Genomic DNA, 19,611 nt, shown 5'->3' with positions numbered 1-19,611 from the left:
CCTACTAGGCAGAGTTCCTCTGTCCGGTGTCTTTGTTCTTTAGCCCATCTTAATATTTTATTTTTATTGGCCAGTCTGAGATATGGCTTTTTCTTTGCAACTCAGCCTTAAAGGCCAGCATCCCGGAGTCGCCTCTTCACTGTTGACTTTGAGACTGGTGTTTTGCAGATACTATTTTATAAAGCTGCATTTCGCTACACCCGCAATAACATCTGCTAAATGTAACCTTTATTTAACTAGGCAAGTTAGTTAAAAACAAATTCTTATTTACAATGACAACCTACCGGGGAAGAGTGGGTTAACTGCCTTGTTCAGGGGCAGAATGACAGATGTTTACCTTGTTAGCTGAGGGATTTGATCCAGCAACCTTTCGGTTACTGGCCCAGCGCTCTAACCAATAGGCTACCTGCCACATAAACATGTGTATATGTTCAATAACATTTTATTTTATTTGCTTTTGATATGGAATCAACTAAAAAAGTGTTAAACAAATCAAAATATATTTTATATTTGAGATTCTTCACTCTGCGGTCCAACTCATCCCAGTTCATCTCAATTGAGTTGAGGTCAGGTGATTATGGAGGCCAAGTCATCTGATGCAGCTCTCCATCACTCTCCTTCTTGGTCAAATAGCCCTTACACAGCCTTGAGGTGTATTGTGTCATTGTCCTGTTGAAAAACAAATGATAGTCCCACTAAGACCAAACCAGATGGGATGGCGTATTGCTGCAGAATGCTGTGGTAGCCATGCTGGTTAAGTGTGCCTTGAATTCTAAATAAATCACAGACATTGTCACCAGCAAAGCACCGTTACACTATCACACCTCCTCTTCCAAGATTCATTGTGGGATCCACACATGCAGACATCATCCATTCACCTACTCTGTGTCTCACAAAGACACGGCAGTTGGAACTAAAAACCTCAAATTTGGACTCATTAGACCAAAGAACAGTCTAATGTTCATTGCTTGTGTGTCTTGGCCCAATCAAGTATCCTCTTATTTTTGTTGTACTTTAGTAGTGGTTTCTTTGCAGCAATTAGACCATGAAGGCCTGATTCATGCAATCTCCTCTGATCAGTTGGTGTTGAGATGTGTCTGTTACTTGAACTCTGTGAAGCATTTATTTGGACAATTTCTGAGGCTGGTAACTCAAATGAACTTGTCCTCTCCAGCAGAGGTAAGTCTGGGTATTACTTTCCTATGGCGGGACACATTAGAGCCAGTTTCATCATAGCACTTGATGGTTTTGCGACTGCATTTGAAGAAACATTCAAAATTCATGAAATGTTCTGTATTGACTGACCTTGGCTACCACAGCATTCTGCAGCAATACGCCATCCCATCTGGTTTGTGTTTAGTGGGACTATCATTTGTTTTTCAACCGGAAAATGACCCAACACACCTCCAGGTTGTGTAAGGGCTATTTGACCAAGAAGGGGAGTGATGGAGTGCTGCATCAGACCTGGCCTCCTAGTAATTAGAGCGTTGGGCCAATGACTGAAAGGTTGCTGGATCCCTAACCTGATAAGGTAAAATAAATCTGTCGTTCTGCCCCTGAACAAGGCAGTTAACCCACTGTTCCCCGGTAAGCCGTCATTGCAAATATGAATTTGTTATTAACTGACTTGCCTAGTTAAATCACCCAACCTCAACCCAATTGAGATGGTTTGGGATGAGGTGGACCACAGACTGAAGGAAAAGTAGCAAACAAGTGCACAGCATATATGGGAACTCCTTCATGACTGTTGGAAAATCATTCCAGGTGAAGCTGGTTGAGAGAATGCCAAGCGTGCGCAAAGCTGTCATCAAGGCAAAGGGTGGCTACTTTGAAGAATCTCAAAGCTCAAATATATTTCGATTTGAACACTTTTTTGGTTACTACATGATTCCATGTGTTATTTCATAGTTTTGATGTCTTCACTATTATTCTGCAATGTAGAAAATAATCCAAATAAAGACAAACCCTTGAATGAAGAGGAAGAGGACTGGCCACCCCACATAGCCTGGTTCCTCTCTAGGTTTCTTCCTAGGATTTGGCTTTTCTAGGGAGTTTTTCCTAGCCACTGTGCTTCTACACCTGCATTGCTTGCTGTTTGGGGTCTTAGGCTGGGTTTCTGTACAGCACTTTGAGATATCAGCTGATGTACGAAGGGCTATATAAATACATTTGATTTGATTTTTATTTGATTTGATTTGATTTGAATGAGTAGGTGTGTCCAAACTTTTGACTGGTACTGTATACCAAATAATACATGTGTGAAATTTGTTTTATTTAGAATGGACCATTTTCATGATGTCTGAAACAGGTGAAAAAAATACATGTCATCTATGTACTTAAATAGAGAATGGGGTGTGCTTTTCCCGTGGTTCATTTTCATGCCAGCTAGGTGGCCTATACTCCTGTTGTAATGATAAGCAATGTGCTTAATATTAGGAAAGTTTAGAAATAAATATAAGTCCTTGCCTATAGAAAGCTAATGGGATCCTCCTATTTTTAATAGAGGCCATCACTCTGTTTTCTCACACATTTGCAATCTATAGAAATGTTGTGCAACATGAGCTCATGGGCTCTCATGAAGTGTTTGATTTGATTTTCGATTACATTTGCATTGATGTCAGAGTGATTAGATGGACAATAGAGTGCTGAGTACCAGGCAGTTTGCAAGTTTGGTAGGCTACTAATGACCATCAGCAACATCAGAGCTTGGAGAAGCCTTATTACCGTGACTAAATGGTCACGTGGAATTTGACTGCCGTCATGACTCGTGACCTCCGGTGTGGCAGTAATACGGCCACTGTAACAGTCCTAGTGGTCACCCTTTGGTTTTCTGTTTACTGTGTAGAAAGTCTGTGCTCTGTAGAAACTGATGTGTTGTAGTCTCTATTCATTCTGCCAATGTGAATCACCAACAGCTGTACTTTGTAGACCTGAACAGCTAAATATATTTTATTTTTATGGAAGTGGAATTAAGCTGCATGAAGAGAGTAGGTTGCCTCCTTGAACATTGTCCTGTTTTATTCCTATAGTGACTTGACATACAGTGTCTTCAGAAAGTATTCATATCCCTTGACTTATTCAACAAAATGTATTAAATATATTTTTTTCTTACCCAACTACACACAATAACCCCACAATGACACATGAAAATGAAAAACGATGAGACACCACAACACTACATAAAGATAGACCTAAGACAACAACACAGCATGGCATCAACACATGAAAACACAACATGGTAGCAACACAACATGGCAGCAGCACAACATGGTAGCAGCACAATGGTACAGCACATGGTACAAACATTATTGGGCACAGACAACAGCACAGAGGGCAAGAAGGTAGAGACAACAATACATTAAGTGAAGCAGCCACAATTGTCAGTAAGAGTGTCCATGATGTAGTCTTTGAATGAAGAGATTGAGATAAAACGGTCCAGTTTCAGTGTTTTTTGCAGCTTGTTCCAGTCACTAGCGAACTGAAAAGAGGAGTGACCCAGGGATGTGTGTGCTTTGGAGATCTTTAACATATTGTGACTGGCAGAATAGGTGGAGGATGAGGGCTGCAGTAGGTATCTCAGATAGGGGGAAGTGAGGCCTAAGAGGGTTTTATAAATAAGCATCAACCAGTGTGTCTTGTGACGGGTATACAGAGATGACCAGTTTACAAAGGAGTATAGAGTGCAATGATGTGTCCTATAAGGAGCATTGGTGGCAAATCTGATGGCCGAATGGTAAAGAACATCTAGCCGCTCGAGAGCACCCTTACCTGCCGATCTATAAATTACGTCTCCGTAGTCTAGTATGGGTAGGATGGTCATTTGAATAGTATTTGTATGAGGTAACTACCTCAAGCTCTAAGGATAGACAGGTTAAAACGTTCAGAGATAGGCTTTGCGATGATAGGGGCAGCAACCTTAAAAAAGAAAGGATCTAAACCATCTGACCCAGATGTTTTTTGGGGGTCAAGTTTAAGGAGTTCCTTTAGCACCTCAAACTCATTGACCGCCTGCAGTGGGAAACTTCCATTTCCATTTATTTTTAACACCCATAACATGATGCAGCCAACACTATGCTTGAAAATATGAAGAGTGATACTCCCTGGTCTTTATGGTTTATGGAATCTGTGTTTGAAATTCACTGCTCGACTGAGGGACCATACAGATAATTGTATGTGTGGGGTACAGAGATGAGGGAGTCATTCAAAAATAATGTTAAACACTATTATTGCACATGTAATTTATTATGTGACTTGTTAAGCCCATTTTACTCCTGAATTTAGTTTTGCCCTAACAAAGGGGTTGAATACTTATTGACTCAAGACATTTCAGTGACACAAAATCTCAATTTAATCCTGTGAGTCAACTGTCAACTGCACTGTTGGTAGTGAGATCAATGTTTTTGATTTACTGCTAGAATGAATCAAATCCTCTTTTTACTGAAATCACAGAAAATAATTGATGTGGATAATAATAGTGGATTGAGTGAGGCTGTGCTGTAGATTTGTCTCACAATTATTAGGCTTTCTATAAGTGTTTATCACCATGGTGACTATTTCCAAGAGAATAACCCTTGTGTGCCAATTTCTCCAGCTGCAGTAAGCATTTAGTAAAACCTAATTTCTAAGTAATTACCTAGAAGTATATCTCCATATTTGGTCAAACCAAGGAAAATGTTTTTCTCTAAAGCACCAAATCAAATCTCAGGTTGATGGCCAGCCCTGTCATTCTTTGGGCTACAGCGTCAGTCAATCATATTGATTAGCCATTGAAAACAATGCTTTCTTTATCAGGTTAGCCTCTTATGTCTGTCAAATACAGCATCCTGAAATATCTTGCTAATGTAGTTGTTTTAACATCCAGAAGAGCAGCTTTCCTAATTGTGGTAGATTTGTATTTCACGATCTCAGTAATCATCATCGTAACCTGTGTAACCTGGAAACGGTTGCGGAATGATTTCTGTTGTAAACTGTTATACTGTTTCCAGTGTAGATTTCAGGGAGTCTCTTCTTCAGATTGCATGACTAATTTGACAATAAATGACAATTTTACAATAAATAAATAATATCAGGTATTTTCAGAATGATACTAACAACCAAAGAGGTTGTTTCCCATCCTGATTGATTGTATAGTAACAGCAAAACATCTAACACATCATCTCAGGTGTATCGTCTGATGTCCGTGTACAAATCCAGCCGAGGTGTTGATTCTGCCAGATCTGTCCAAAACTATCATTTTGATGAGTCATTCCGGACCCAATTCAAGACAGTCATTTGGCAGGATCTGCGTTTGGAGGATTTTGCTTTTAAGCAATTGCCAGTATAAATATGCACTGTTCTATTCACACTGAGCTTTTCAGTGGTTTCTGTTAGCAGTGTACTTGGATTAGTGGCGTAGATGAAGCCTGGATTTGATCAGTCCGCAGTAACCTCTGGAGATTCAGCGGGGTTCAGTACAAATGCTGGAATTGGTTACATACTGTATCACCGCTTGGCTTTGATTCAATTGGATTAAGAGATTATTAAAGGTTTATTTACATTGGTTAGCCTTGATATGACAATTCCAAATCAACGTGTTGGCTTTGACAGTTGTTGATACAGCATTGCTAATTGGTTTTGTGATTTTTTTTAAGGCAAGCTCTCCTCCACATTATGCAGCAAAACAATTAAATTAACTTTGGACAAACATTCCATATAACAACGATGAAATGCATTCTATAAATTATACACCTTCACACTCACATGCCTAAAGAATTCTCAATGAACTTGCAAACAATAAAATGTATTATGCAAAGAGTGCCATTTTGTGTTTGTTCAATAACAACCACCCTAAGCACTGGTTGTATAAGCAAGCATATTCATGATGTTACATGACAGGCCTGAGTGATCACCTGTAGAAGACAGTAATGGATAAGAAAGACAGAGAGAAGTCACTAGTCATTCACTGTGTCTTACACGAAACATTGTCTTACTCTATAGGCTAGCAGTAATGTGCTTATTAATACATGGGCTGAGATGGCCCAATGACACTGGTGGTAAATCATGTTTTACTATGATGCTTGCGGCTAGATATATAGTCAGGGGAAAAGTTCTTCATAAAGGAAAACCACAATAAATCAGCCTAGACAAATCTTTATGTCTCTGAAACTGATAATAAAAAGCCACAGATTCTGATATCAGAAAATACATTTAAGAAAAAGTAGAATTTCAGGAATGATTGTTTTTAACTTTGATGAAATGAGAGATCAAAGATACAGTGCATTCGGCAAGTATTCAGACCCCTTCACTTTTTCCACATTTTGTTACGTTACTGTAACGATCTGAGTGTAGTGGGTGAGGAGTCAGGCGCAGGAAGCAGAGAGTTCAGGTGAGTGCTATTTTAATGTACAGAGAAACGGCGAACATAAGCCAACCCTCACGAAAACACAGTGCGTAAAGAACAAACAAATGCCCCAAACAGGGGGACTTAAACTGTCCAGGGAAAACCCACAAAATGGGAAAACACAAAACCCATAGACGTGTACACCAAACAGACGGTCACAATAATTAATCCCGCACAAGGATCCAGGCGGGCCGGCTGACTAATAAAGCCTTACTACTAACTACCTAACTCAAAACAGGTGCATTCAATAAACACATAAGGAGGGGGAGGAAATAATCAGTGGCAGCTAGTAGGCCGGCGACGACGAGCGCCTTTAAACAGGTCAACATACACAAGGCTGTGGGGCCAGACGGATTACCAGGACGTGTGCTCCGGGCATGTGCTGACCAACTGTGCCCAAGAACACAAAGGCAACCTGCCTAAATGACTACAGACCCGTAGCATGCACATCCGTAGTTATGAAGTGCTTTGAAAGGTTGGTAATGTCTCACATCAACACCATTATCCCAGAAACCCTAGACCTACTCAAATTTTCATACCGCCCAAACAGATCCACAGACCATGCAATCTCTATTGCACTCCACACTGCCCTTTCCCACCTGGACAAAAGGAACACTTATGTGAAATGCTATTCATTGACTACAGCTCAGCGTTCAACACCATAGTACCCTCAAAGCTCATCACTAAGCTAAGGATCCTGGGACTGAACACCTCCCTCTGCAACTGGATCCTGGAATTCCTGACAGGCTGTCCCCAGGGGGTGAGTGAAGGTAGCAACACATCTGCCACACTGATCCTCAACACTGGACCTCCACAGGGGTGCGTGTTCAGCTGCATGGCCAGGCACGACTCCAACACCATTATTACGTTTGCAGACAACACAACAGGAGTGCCAAGTCTAGGACAAAAAGGCTTCTCAACAGTTTTTACCCCCAAGCCATAAGACTCCTGAACAGGTAATCAAATGGCTACTCAGACTATTTGCATGTGCCCCCCTCCCCAACCCACCTTTTTACGCTGCTGCTGCTCTCTGTTTATCATGTATGCATAGTCACTTTAACTATACATTCATGTACATACTACCTCAATTGGGCCGACCAACCAGTGCTCCCGCACATTGGCTAATCTGCATTGTGGCCCGCCACCAACCACCTGCCACCCCCTCTTTTACGCTACTGCTACTATCTGTTCATCATACACTGCTCAAAAAAATTAAGGGAACACTTAAACAACACAATGTAACTCCAAGTCAATCACACATCTGTGAAATCAAACTGTCCACTTAGGAAGCAACACTGATTGACAATACATTTCACATGTTGTTGTGCAAATGGAATAGACAACAGGTGGAAATTATAGGCAATTAGCAAGACACCCCCATTAAAGGAGTGGTTCTGCAGATGGTGACCACAGACCACTTCTCAGTTCCTATGCTTCCTGGCTGATGTTTTGGTCACTTTTGAATGCTGGCGGTGCTTTCACTCTAGTGGTAACATGAGACGGAGTCTACAACCCACACAAGTGGCTCAGGTAGTGCAGCTCATCCAGGATGGCACATCAATGCGAACTGTGGCAAGAAGGTTTGCTGTGTCTGTCAGCGTAGTGTCCAGAGCATGGAGGTGCTACCAGGAGACAGGCCAGTACATCAGGAGACGTGGAGGAGGCCGTAGGAGGGCAACAACCCAGCAGCAGGACCGCTACCTCTGCCTTTGTGCAAGGAGGAGCAGGAGGAGCACTGCCAGAGCCCAGCAAAAGGACCTCCAGCAGGCCACAAATGTGCATGTGTCTGCTCAAACGGTCAGAAACAGACTCCATGAGGGTGGTATGAGGGCCCGACGTCCACAGGTGGGGGTTGTGCAGGACGTTTTTCATTTGCCAGAGAACACCAAGATTGGCAAATTCGCCACTGGCGCGCTGTGCTCTTCACAGATGAAAGCAGGTTCACACTGAGCACATGTGACAGACGTGACAGTCTGGAGACGCTGTGGAGAACGTTCTGCTGCCTGCAACATCCTCCAGCATGACCGGTTTGGCGGTGGGTCAGTCATGGTGTGGGGTGGCATTTCTTTGGGGGGCTGCACAGCCCTCCATGTGTTCGCCAGAGGTAGCCTGACTGCCATTAGGTACCGAGATGAGATCCTCAGACCCCTTGTGAGACCATATGCTGGTGCGGTTGGCCCTGGGTTCCTCCTAATGCAAGACAATGCTAGACCTCATGTGGCTGGAGTGTGTCAGCAGTTCCCGCAAGAGGAAGGCATTGATGCTATGGACTGGCCCGCCCGTTCCCCAGACCTGAATCCAATTGAGCACATCTGGGACATCATGGCTCCATCCACCACAGACTGTCCAGGAGTTGGCGGATGCTTTAGTCCAGGTATGGGAGGAGATCCCTCAGGAGACCATCCACCACCTCATCAGGAGCATGCCCAGGTGTTGTAGGGAGGTCATACAGGCACGTGGAGGCCACACACACTACTGAGCCTCATTTTGACTTGCTTTAAGGACATTACATCAAAGTTGGATCCGCCTGTAGTGTGGTTTTCCACTTTAATTTTAAGTGTCACTCCAAATCCAGACCTCCATGGGTTGATAAATTTGATTTCCATTGATAATTTTTGTGTGATTTTGTCAGCACAGTCAACTATGTAAATAAAAAAGTATTTAATAAGAATATTTAATTCATTCAGATCTAGGATGTGTTATTTTAGTGTTCCCTTTATTTTTTTTAGCAGTGTATATGCATAGTCACTTTAACCATATCTACATGTACATACTACCTCAATCAGCCTGACCAACCGGCGTCTGTATGTAGCCTCGCTACTGTTATAGCCTCGCTACTGTATATAGCCTCACTTTTACTATTGTTTTATTTCTTTACTTACCTATTGTTCACCTAACACCTTTTTTGCACTATTGGTTAAAAGCCTGTAAGTAAGCATTTCACTGTAAGGTCTACCTACACCTGTTGTATTCGGCGCACGTGACAAATAAACTTTTATTTTATTTTATTTTATTTGAAGTCCGTTCTCTGGCTCGGCCACTTAAGGGAATTCAGAGACTTGTCTCGAAGCCACTCCTATGTCATCTTGGCTGTGTGCTTTGGGTCATTGTCCTGATGGAAGGTGAACCTTCACCCCAGTCTGAGGTCCTGAGCACTCTGGAGCAGGTTTTTATCAAGGATCTCTCTATACTTTGTTCTGTTCATCTTCCCCTCAATCCTGACTTGTCTCCCAGTCCCTGCAGCTGAAAAACATGGATGGTCCCAGGTTTCCTCCAGATGTGACGTTCTGTCAGAGTGACCATCGGGTTCTTGATCACCTCCCTGACCAAAGCCCTTCTCCCCCCGATTGCTTAGTTTGGCTGGCAGTCAGCTTTAGGAAGAATCTTGGTAGTTCCAAACTTCTTCCATTTAAGAATGATGATGTTCTTTGGGACCTTCAATGCTGCAGAAATGTTTTGGTCCCCTTCCCCAGATCTGTGCCTTGACACAATTCTGTCTCGGAGCACTACAGACAGTTCCTTCATCCTCATGGTTTGGTTTTTGTTCTAACATGCACTGTCAACTATGAGGTCTTATATAGACAGGTGTGTGCCTTTCCAAATCATGTCCAATCAATTGAATTTACTACAGGTGGACTCCAATCAAGTTGTAGAAACATCTCAAGGATGATCAATGGAAACAGGATGCACCTGTGCTCAATTTGGAGTCTCATAGCAAAGGGTCTGAATACTTATGTAAATAAGATATTTTCAAAAATGTCTAAAAAACTGTTTTCGCTTTGTCCTCATGGGGTACTCTGTGTAGTTTGCTGAGGATTTTTTTATTGCATCCATTTTAGAATAAGGCTGTAACGTAACAAAATGTGGAAAAAGTCAAGGGGTCTGAATACTTTCCTAAGGCACAGGATGATCAAAAGAAGGCAAGTTTTTATGAAATCGTTTTCATTTTCTTCAAAGAAAACAAACTTACAGAGCAAGACAGTTTTTTAAAACTTGGAAAAACAAGCTAGGTCCAGGCTGTTTCAATTGTGGGAATCTACTCTCAGTTGACAGTTTATTAGGCACACCCATATGGTACAGAGTCGGACCCCTTTGTATCCAGAACAGACTGAATTTTTTGGGGAATGTAAGCATTGCTCAATTGTTATCAAGGGACCTTACATGTGCCAGGAAAACATTCTCCACACCATTACACCACCCCCACCAGCCTGTACCATTGACACCAGGCAAATCCTGATTCTGCCATCAGCATGACGCAACAGGAACCGGGATTCGTCGGACCAGGCAATGTATTTCCATTTCCATATTATCCAGTGTTGGTTATCGCGTGCCCATTGGAGACGCTTCTTCTTGTTTTTAGCTGATAGGAGTGGGACCCAGTGCGGTCATCTGCTGCAATAACCTATTCGTGAAAGGGACCAACGAGGTGTGGGTTCTGAGGTGCCGTTCTGCACACCACTATTGTACTGTGCCATTATTTGCCTGCTTGTGGCATGCCTGTTAGCCTATACGATTCTTGCCATTCTCCTTTGACCTCTCATCAACTAGCTGTTTTCACCCTCAGGACTGCTGCTGACTGGATGGTTTTTGTTTTGTCACACCACTCTTAATAAACTCTAGACGTGTGAAAAGATCAGGAGGCCAGCTGTTTCTGAGATACCGACGATCATATCACCCTCAAAGTCACTTAGGTCACTAGTTTTTCCCATTATAACGTTCAATCGAACAGTAACTGAATGTCTCAATGCTTGTCTACCTGCTGTAGGGCGGCAGGTAGCCTAGTGGCCAAAAGGTTGCTGGATTGAATCCCCGAGCTGACAAGGTCAAATCTGTCGTTCTGCCACTGAACAAGGCAGTTAACCCACTGTTCCCCGGTAGGTCGTCATTGTAAATAAGAATTTGTTCGTAACCGACTTGCCCAGTTAAATAAATAAAAATATATAGCAAGCCATGGCCACGTGACTCACTAGTAGCGAACCATTTTCGTGAACAGGGTTGTGTACCTAGTAAACTGGCCGCAGAGTGTATTTTGGTACAGTGTACTGAGTGTATTATTGGAGACTGGATTTTAATATAGCTCATAAATAAAGCAGGACCTCAACTGATGCGGATGTCTGATTCTATCTCTTCCTGCCTCGTCTTGTGGTCCTTGCACTGCCAGGGTTGTGGGTTTGATTCCCGGGACCATCCATATGTAAAATGCATGCACACATGATTGTAAGTCACGTCTGCTAAATGGCACATATTATTACTATTATTATTATGTCTTGATGTAATAGTGAAAGACTGTGGAAAAATGGGGGGGAAATGACTTCATGACCTGGGGGCAACTGATCTGTTCCAGTTTAATAACAAAGCTTCCAGTACTTTCTTTGACGTCAACAAGTTGTAATACACATAGTTCACCATGTTATATTGTATTACAAATGTACTGTGAATTTCACGATTATATTATGTTATATAAATTGTTTACTACTTCTCACAATATCATGCAAATATGGTTGATTCAAACCAAATAAACATGGTTGAGTCAAACCATATAATTTAATATAATTTTAACTGTACTAAACTCACAACTCAGCCCCTCTAGGTTCTGCAGACTTTAGTCAAACCAGGTGTTTGTTTACTGCACAGAATAGATTTATGATGGACTCAACGGAAGATTTTATGAGCACTACATGTTCATGTGTAATTAATATGCATGTTTTGAAACTTGAACAGTAATGTTCATTTGACTTTTTCAGATAAAACAGTTAAAACAGGTTTGATGGTTGTTTATTTTACCAGAGCTTGTTTGATGCTTGACAGATCCCTTCAGTGATCTAAGATGTGGAGATTTGGCTACCTGCTGAGATAGCAGGGCTCAGATAGCAGGGCTGAGATAGCAGGGTTGAGATAGCAGGGCTCAGATAGCAGGGCTGAGATAGCAGGGTTGAGATAGCAGGGCTGAGATAGCAGGGCTGAGATAGCAGGGTTGAGATAGCAGGGCTCAGATAGCAGGGTTGAGATAGCAGGGCTGAGATAGCAGGGCTCAGATAGCAGGGCTGAGATAGCAGGGCTCAGATAGCAGGGCTGAGATAGCAGGGCTGAGATAGCAGGGTTGAGATAGCAGGGCTCAGATAGCAGGGCTCAGATAGCAGGGCTCAGATAGCAGGGTTGAGATAGCAGGGCTGAGATAGCAGGGCTCAGATAGCAGGGCTCAGATAGCAGGGCTCAGATAGCAGGGCTCAGATAGCAGGGTTGAGATAGCAGGGCTGAGATAGCAGGGCTCAGATAGCAGGGCTGAGATAGCAGGGCTGAGATAGCAGGGTTGAGATAGCAGGGCTCAGATAGCAGGGCTCAGATAGCAGGGTTGAGATAGCAGGGCTCAGATAGCAGGGCTCAGATAGCAAGGCTCAGATAGCAGGGCTCAGATAGCAGGGTTGAGATAGCAGGGCTGAGATAGCAGGGCTCAGATAGCAGGGCTGAGATAGCAGGGCTGAGATAGCAGGGTTGAGATAGCAGGGCTCAGATAGCAGGGCTGAGATAGCAGGGTTGAGATAGCAGGGCTCAGATAGCAGGGCTCAGATAGCAGGGCTCAGATAGCAGGGCTCAGATAGCAGGGCTGAGATAGCAGGGCTCAGATAGCAGGGCTCAGATAGCAGGACTCAGATAGCAGGGCTCAGATAGCAGGGTTGAGATAACAGGGTTGAGATAGCAGGGCTGAGATAGCAGGGCTGAGATAGCAGGGTTGAGATAGCAGGGCTCAGATAGCAGGGTTGAGATAGCAAGGCTCAGATAGCAGGGCTCAGATAGCAGGGTTGAGATAGCAGGGTTGAGATAGCAGGGCTCAGATAGCAGGGCTCAGATAGCAGGGCTCAGATAGCAGGACTCAGATAGCAGGGCTCAGATAGCAGGGTTGAGATAACAGGGTTGAGATAACAGGACTCAGATAGCAGGGCTCATATAGCAGGGTTCAGATAGCAGGGTTGAGATAACAGGACTCAGATAGCAGGGCTCAGATAGCAGGGCTCAGATAGCAGGGCTGAGATAGCAAGGCTCAGATAGCAGGGCTCAGATAGAAGGGCTCAGATAGCAGGGTCTCTCACACACAGCCCCTTTCACTCCTGTCCTACCCTGACCATACTGGTGGTCATCTGGTTATGATCAAAGGTTTGAGTTTAGGACCACAGGATTTGATAATTTAACAGTGTGTCTCAGCCTCAATCCAATAAACCCCATACAAACTGAAACTAGTAACGTCCACATACCAGGATTGGGGAATTTAACAGTGTGTCTCAGCCTCAATCCAATAAACCCCATACAAACTGAAACTAGTAACGTCCACATACCAGGGATCAGAGGAGCTGATCCGGATGGCAATTTCAGTTGTCGTCAGTGACTGCAAATGGATTTACGCAGTGCAAGATGAATGGATGAATAGGTATAAAAAATATAAGATGTTTTCATCTATTATATAGATGTTTTCAAATATCAGAATAGTATATTATAGACCCACTATACCGGTGGCATAATACCTTGGATAATGGTCAAGTGATCTGAAAGTCAGTGTTTTAATTTCCTTTGGGGAATGTACTGCTGTTCTGCCCTCTTCAATAGAAATACATGTTATTTTTAGTCTGGGAATAAACAGTTGTAAAATGTACCATGACTACATTTGAACAAATACTGCACCATAGATGGGATTTGGTTGTAATTCATTTGAGACTGACTGGGACTTAGGGATTTGATAGAGCTGCAAAAATGCAATTTATTTGTTTTCAGGGGCAGAACAAATTCTTCGTAACATGTTTTGGCAGTAAGAAATTCAGGGTAGTCAGGTACCCAAGGGACTCAAGCCATTTTCTGTTTTCTGACCCTGTGAAATAAGGTTGAAGTGTCTGAGAGATATACTGTCGATCAGGAGGTGGGATTTAAAAATTCAGCGGAGGGATTCACAGATTTCTTTTGTTGGAACGATTTGTTTGTCAAAAGACATTTCAGAAAAAGGGCAGGTATTTGAAAATATATAGGTCCATTCTAATTTCTACATACTTTCTATCTAGTTGAAGACATTCAAGAGTGGCCTGGAGTGATTTTTATTTTATTCTTACTCAAACCTCCAGCGGGCCAGATTGAATGGGCTCACGGGCCGGAACTGGCCCACCCCTGTTGTAGCTCTATTTCTACATTCCTTGATGTCATGTCAGAAGAAAATCACATCATTATTAAGCTAATCAACATGCAATCCCCATGGCTCCTGGTGTCTGCCAGGGCAAGGTCTGAGGTCCTGTATTTTGGTTTCATTTCCACCCAGAGTCCTCCAGGATTCAGAGTTTATAGTTTAAGACGAATCACATATGTTGATAAAAAAGAACCATGTGTACCAGCGCCCGAGGAATTAAGACTAAATTAAACAGAAACAACCTTCCCCTGGAGACGTTCAACTGGTCTCCCTTCGTCTCTGTTGATGACAGTGCATTCAGAAAGTATTCAGACCCCTTCCCTTTTCCACATTTTGTTATGTTAAAGCCTTATTCTAAAATGTATTAAATTACCTTTTTCTTTAATCAACAGACAATACCCCATAACGACAAAGCGAAAACAGGTTTTTCAAAACTTTATAAATGTATTTCCGTAATTATTCAGACCCTTTGCTAAGAGACTCAAAATTGAGCTCAGGTGCATACTGTTTCCATTGATCATCCTTGAGATGTTTCTACAACTTGATTGGAGCCTAGCTGTGGTACATTCAATTGATTGGACATGATTTGGAAAGGCACACACCTGTCTATATCAGGTCCCACAGTTGACAGTGCATGTCAGAGTAAAAGACAGGATTGTGTCGAGGCTCTGATCTGTAGAAGGATACCAACAAATGTCATCAGCACTGAAGCTACCCAGGAACACAGTTTAGAACCACCAAGACTCATCCTAGAGCTGGCTGCTCAGACAAACTGAGCAATCGGGGAAGAAGGGCCTTGGTCAGGGAGGTGGCCAAGAACCTGATGGTCACTCTGACAGAGCTCCAGAGATCCTCTGTGGAGATTGGAGAAGGACAACCTTCCAGAAGGACAACCATCTCTGCAGCACTACACCAATCAGGCCTTTATGGTCATGGCCTGATGGAAGCCATTCCTCAGTAAAAGGCACATGACAGCCTGCTCGGAGTTTGCCAAAATGCACCTAAAGACACTCAGACCATGAGAAACAAGATTCTCTGGTTTGATGAAACCAAGATTGAACTCTTTGGCCTGAATGCCAAGCATCAAGTCTGGAAGAAAACTGACACCATACCTACAGTGAAGGATGGTGGTGGCAGCACCATGCTGTGGGGATGTTATTCAGCGGCAGGGACTGGGAGACTAGTCGGGATCGAGGGAAAGATGAACGGATCAATGTAGAGGGAGATCCTTGATGAAAACCTGCTCCAGAGATCTCAGGACCTCAGACTGGGGCGAAGGTTCACCTTCCAACAGGACAACGACCCAAAGCACACAGCCAAGACAACATGGGAGTGGCTTCGGGACAAGTCTCTGAATGTTCTTGAGGTGCCCAGCCAGAGTACGGACTTGAACCCGATCAAACATGTCTGGAGAGACCTAAAAATTGTGCAGCGACGCTCCCCATCCAAACTGACAGAGCTGGAGAGGATCTGCAGAAAATGTGATTTACTCCCCAAATACAGGTGTACCAAGCTTGTAGTGTCATACCCAAGAAGACTCAAAGCTATAATTGCTGCCAAAAGTGCTTCAACAAAGTACTGAGCAAAGGGTCAGAAAACTTATGTAAATGTGATATTTCCATTTTCTTTTGCTTTTTCATTATGGGGTATTGTGTGTAGATTGATGAGAGAAAAAAAACTCTTTCATTCATTTTAGAATAAGGCTGTAACGTAACAAAATGTGAAAAAAGTCAAGGGGTCTGAATGCTTTCCGAATGCACTGTATACAGTTGAAGTCAGAGGTTTACATACACCTTGGCCAAATACATTTAAACTCAGTTTTTCACAATTCCTGACATTTAATCCTAGTAAAAATTCCATGTTTTAGGTCAGTTAGGATCACCACTTTATTTTAAGAATGTGAAATGTCAGAACAACAGTAGAGAGAATGATTTATTTATTTCAGCTTTTATTTGTTTCATCACATTCCCAGTGGGTCAGAAGTTTACATACACTCAATTAGTATTTGGTAGCATTGCCTTTAAATTGTTTAACTTAGGTCAAATGTTTCGGGTAGCCTTCCACAAGCTTCCCACAATAAGTTGGGTGAATTTTGGCCCATTCCTCCTGACAGAGCTGGTGTAACTGAGTCAGGTTTGTAGGCCTCCTTGAGCGGACATGCTTTTTCAGTTCTGCCCACACATTTTCTATAGGATTGAGGTCAGGGCTTTGGACAGAGGAACTCTGCCTAGAAGGTCACCATCCCAGAGTCGACTCTCCACTGTTGACGTTGAGACTGGTGTTTTGCCAGTTGAGGACTTGGGAGACGTCTGTTTCTCAAACTAGACACTCTAATGTACTTGTCCTCTTGCTCAGTTGTGCGACAGATTTTTTATGGAATATCTACATAGGCCAGAGGCCCATTAGAGGCCCATTATCAGCAACCATCACTCCTGTATTCCAATGGCACGTTGTTAGCTAATCCAAGTTTATCATTTTAAAAGGCACTCTAATGTGCTTGTCCTCCCACTCCTCTTTCTATTCTGGTTAGAGCCCGTTTGCGCTGTTCTGTGAAGGGAGTAGTACACAGCGTTGTGAGATCTTCAGTTTCTTGGCAATTTCTCGCATGGAATAGCCTTAATTTCTCAGAACAAGAATAGACTGACGAGTTTCAGAAGAAAGCTCTTTGTTCCTGGCCATTTTGAGCCTGTAATCGAACCCACAAATGCTGATTCTCCAGACACTCAGCTAGTCTAAAGAAGGCCAGTTTTATTGCTTCTTTAATCAGCACAACCGTTTTCAGCTGTGCTAACATAATTGCAAAAGGGTTTGCTAATGATCAATTAGCCTTTTAAAATGATACAGTTGGATTAGCTAAACACAAAGTGCCATTGGAACACAGGTGTGATGGTTGCTGATAATGGACCTCTGTACACCCATGTACAGTAGATACTCCATAAAAGAAATCTGCCGTTTCTACAATAGTCATTGACAACATTAACAATGTTGACACCGTATTTCTGATCAATTTTTACTTTAATGGACAAAACAATGTGCACGGATATTTCTAAGTGACCCCAAGATTTTGAACGGTAGTTTACATAGACTTGAAATCACTAGCCACTTTAATAATGGAACGCTAATCACATTAATAATGTTACATATTTTTGCTTTACTCATCTCATATGTATATACTGTATTCTATTCTACTGTATTTAGTTTATGCCACTCCGACATTGCTCATCCTAATATTTATATGTTCTTTATAATTCCATTCTTTTACGTTTAGGTTGTGTGTATTGTTGTGAATTGTTACATATTACTGCATTGTTGGAGCTAGAAAAACAAGCATTTCACCACACCTGCAATAACATCTGCTAAACATGTGTATGTGACAAATAAAATTTGTTTTAATTTTTATTTGATGAGGGTTTGATTATTTGATATACAAAAAAAAATATTGCCATGAAATGGAGCATAAAAAACGGCAGAAGGGGTTGTGTTCCCTCTTCACTTGCCTAAATATTGTATTAAGTGACAACGATCTAAGCTAATAAACCAAATCGGCTTTCTCATGCTCACTACACATTCTCTTTCGAGGAGTTGTATAGAGTTGGAGAGCTGTTGGAAAGTTTAGGCCAAATTGGACATGCATTGAATGGTATCTATATAGTTATAGTGCTTCTTTTGATACAGTATGTCTATGTTGAGTGCTTGACCTCATGTGGGTTTATTTTGGCACTTGTTCTTTCAAAACAGTACATCCTGGCTGGAGGTCACTCTGTTTTCAAAAATGTGGACAACACATTTTGTTCTTGTAATGAAGTTTGCACTACAGCCAAAGATATCAGTTGGATCTACTGCTTAGTGTAAGAGATAGGGTGACATCTCTGCCAAAGCATTCATATGATGCGAAATACAGTTCAAGGTTCAGGGTTCACGATGTGGAGCACAGTTTTTATACATCCCATTGTGGTCAAACGTGGGAATGTCCATTATGGAGATCTATTTTAGTTCTTTAACCATAAACATCTTAAGCTAAATCACATGGCATGTAGGTGAAATGAACCATATAAGGGTGGTGCACTAGAAATGTATCATCAGCATTCAAAATGTCTAATTCCCACAAAATGCCTTCGGTTCTCAGTGGATAGCACAACTGTCTGATTCCATGGATGCAGCCCTCAGGTTTGAGCTGGCACTAGTCTAGAGTGCATAACATTAATAATCTAGAAATAACATTGAACATGTCTTGTGTATTTTGTCAATCAGGAACGCATGTTATGAGGTACCTTTGTCGACCCTGCAGGAAGTGCTGAAACATAACTGCAGTGAACAAGTCCAGTGCCCCAGGATGCCATAGGTACAGAGTGATTCTGTTACTGTGTGTGGTGTGATGCCACATTGTGCCATCGTGATTCATTCCATTTAAGTGGCATCATTACACTGACAAAATACCCGGCATAGAATAGGCACTGTAGCATTATATATAGCTGTGCATTATGGCAGCTTTAATGGCCGTTTAGCAGTGTAAATATGAACAAAGGCAATTGCAGTAGGCTATTTATAAACCATTTGTCATTCCTGACAGAAAATGTATGTTTGAAACATCCGTGTAGGAGTGATAATATGTCCAAGTTTGATGGATGTCCTGGTGACATTTTCATGTTGTCAAGTTGATCATGACAATGCCTGATATGACATTCTGTACAGGCTTAGACAAATAGCATCTGACATTGTTCATATGGGTATGATAAGTACTTGTTTGATAAATAGAGATTGAGAGCTCTATTTTGACAGTAAACAGTCTTCTATGAGAACAGAGTGCATTTGGAGGTTGATTTGATTGAATTTAGACCATTTTAAATACATACATAAGGGCGCTCCAGCCAGTGACGCCTCCACAAACAATTTAAGAAAATCATTAATGATAACACAAAGCTTAAAAGCTTATTTTCATTGTGCTCCTTTTGGAGGGGAAGGGGGATGCAACAAGGTTTGGCAGCAATAGTAGTGACAAGACAAAGACAGACAAAACTATGGACAGGTACATCTTGTCTCACATGGAGGAACATTGTAATTAAGAATT

General features: G+C 42.2%; 1 protein-coding gene across 1 annotated transcript in view; it reads left to right on the top strand.

The window, feature by feature from the left end:
- Positions 1-19,611, top strand: part of LOC118380884 (5-hydroxytryptamine receptor 4-like) — a 53,542-nt gene that overhangs the window by 31,846 nt on the left and 2,085 nt on the right. The gene's annotated exons all lie outside the window — the stretch shown is intronic.

The sequence above is a fragment of the Oncorhynchus keta genome, chromosome 12, assembly GCF_023373465.1.
Source record: "Oncorhynchus keta strain PuntledgeMale-10-30-2019 chromosome 12, Oket_V2, whole genome shotgun sequence".
In the NCBI taxonomy this organism is placed as follows: Eukaryota; Metazoa; Chordata; class Actinopteri; order Salmoniformes; family Salmonidae; genus Oncorhynchus; species Oncorhynchus keta.
Note: the sequence above shows the minus strand (reverse complement) of the source record. Positions and strands in the feature narration are given on the sequence as shown.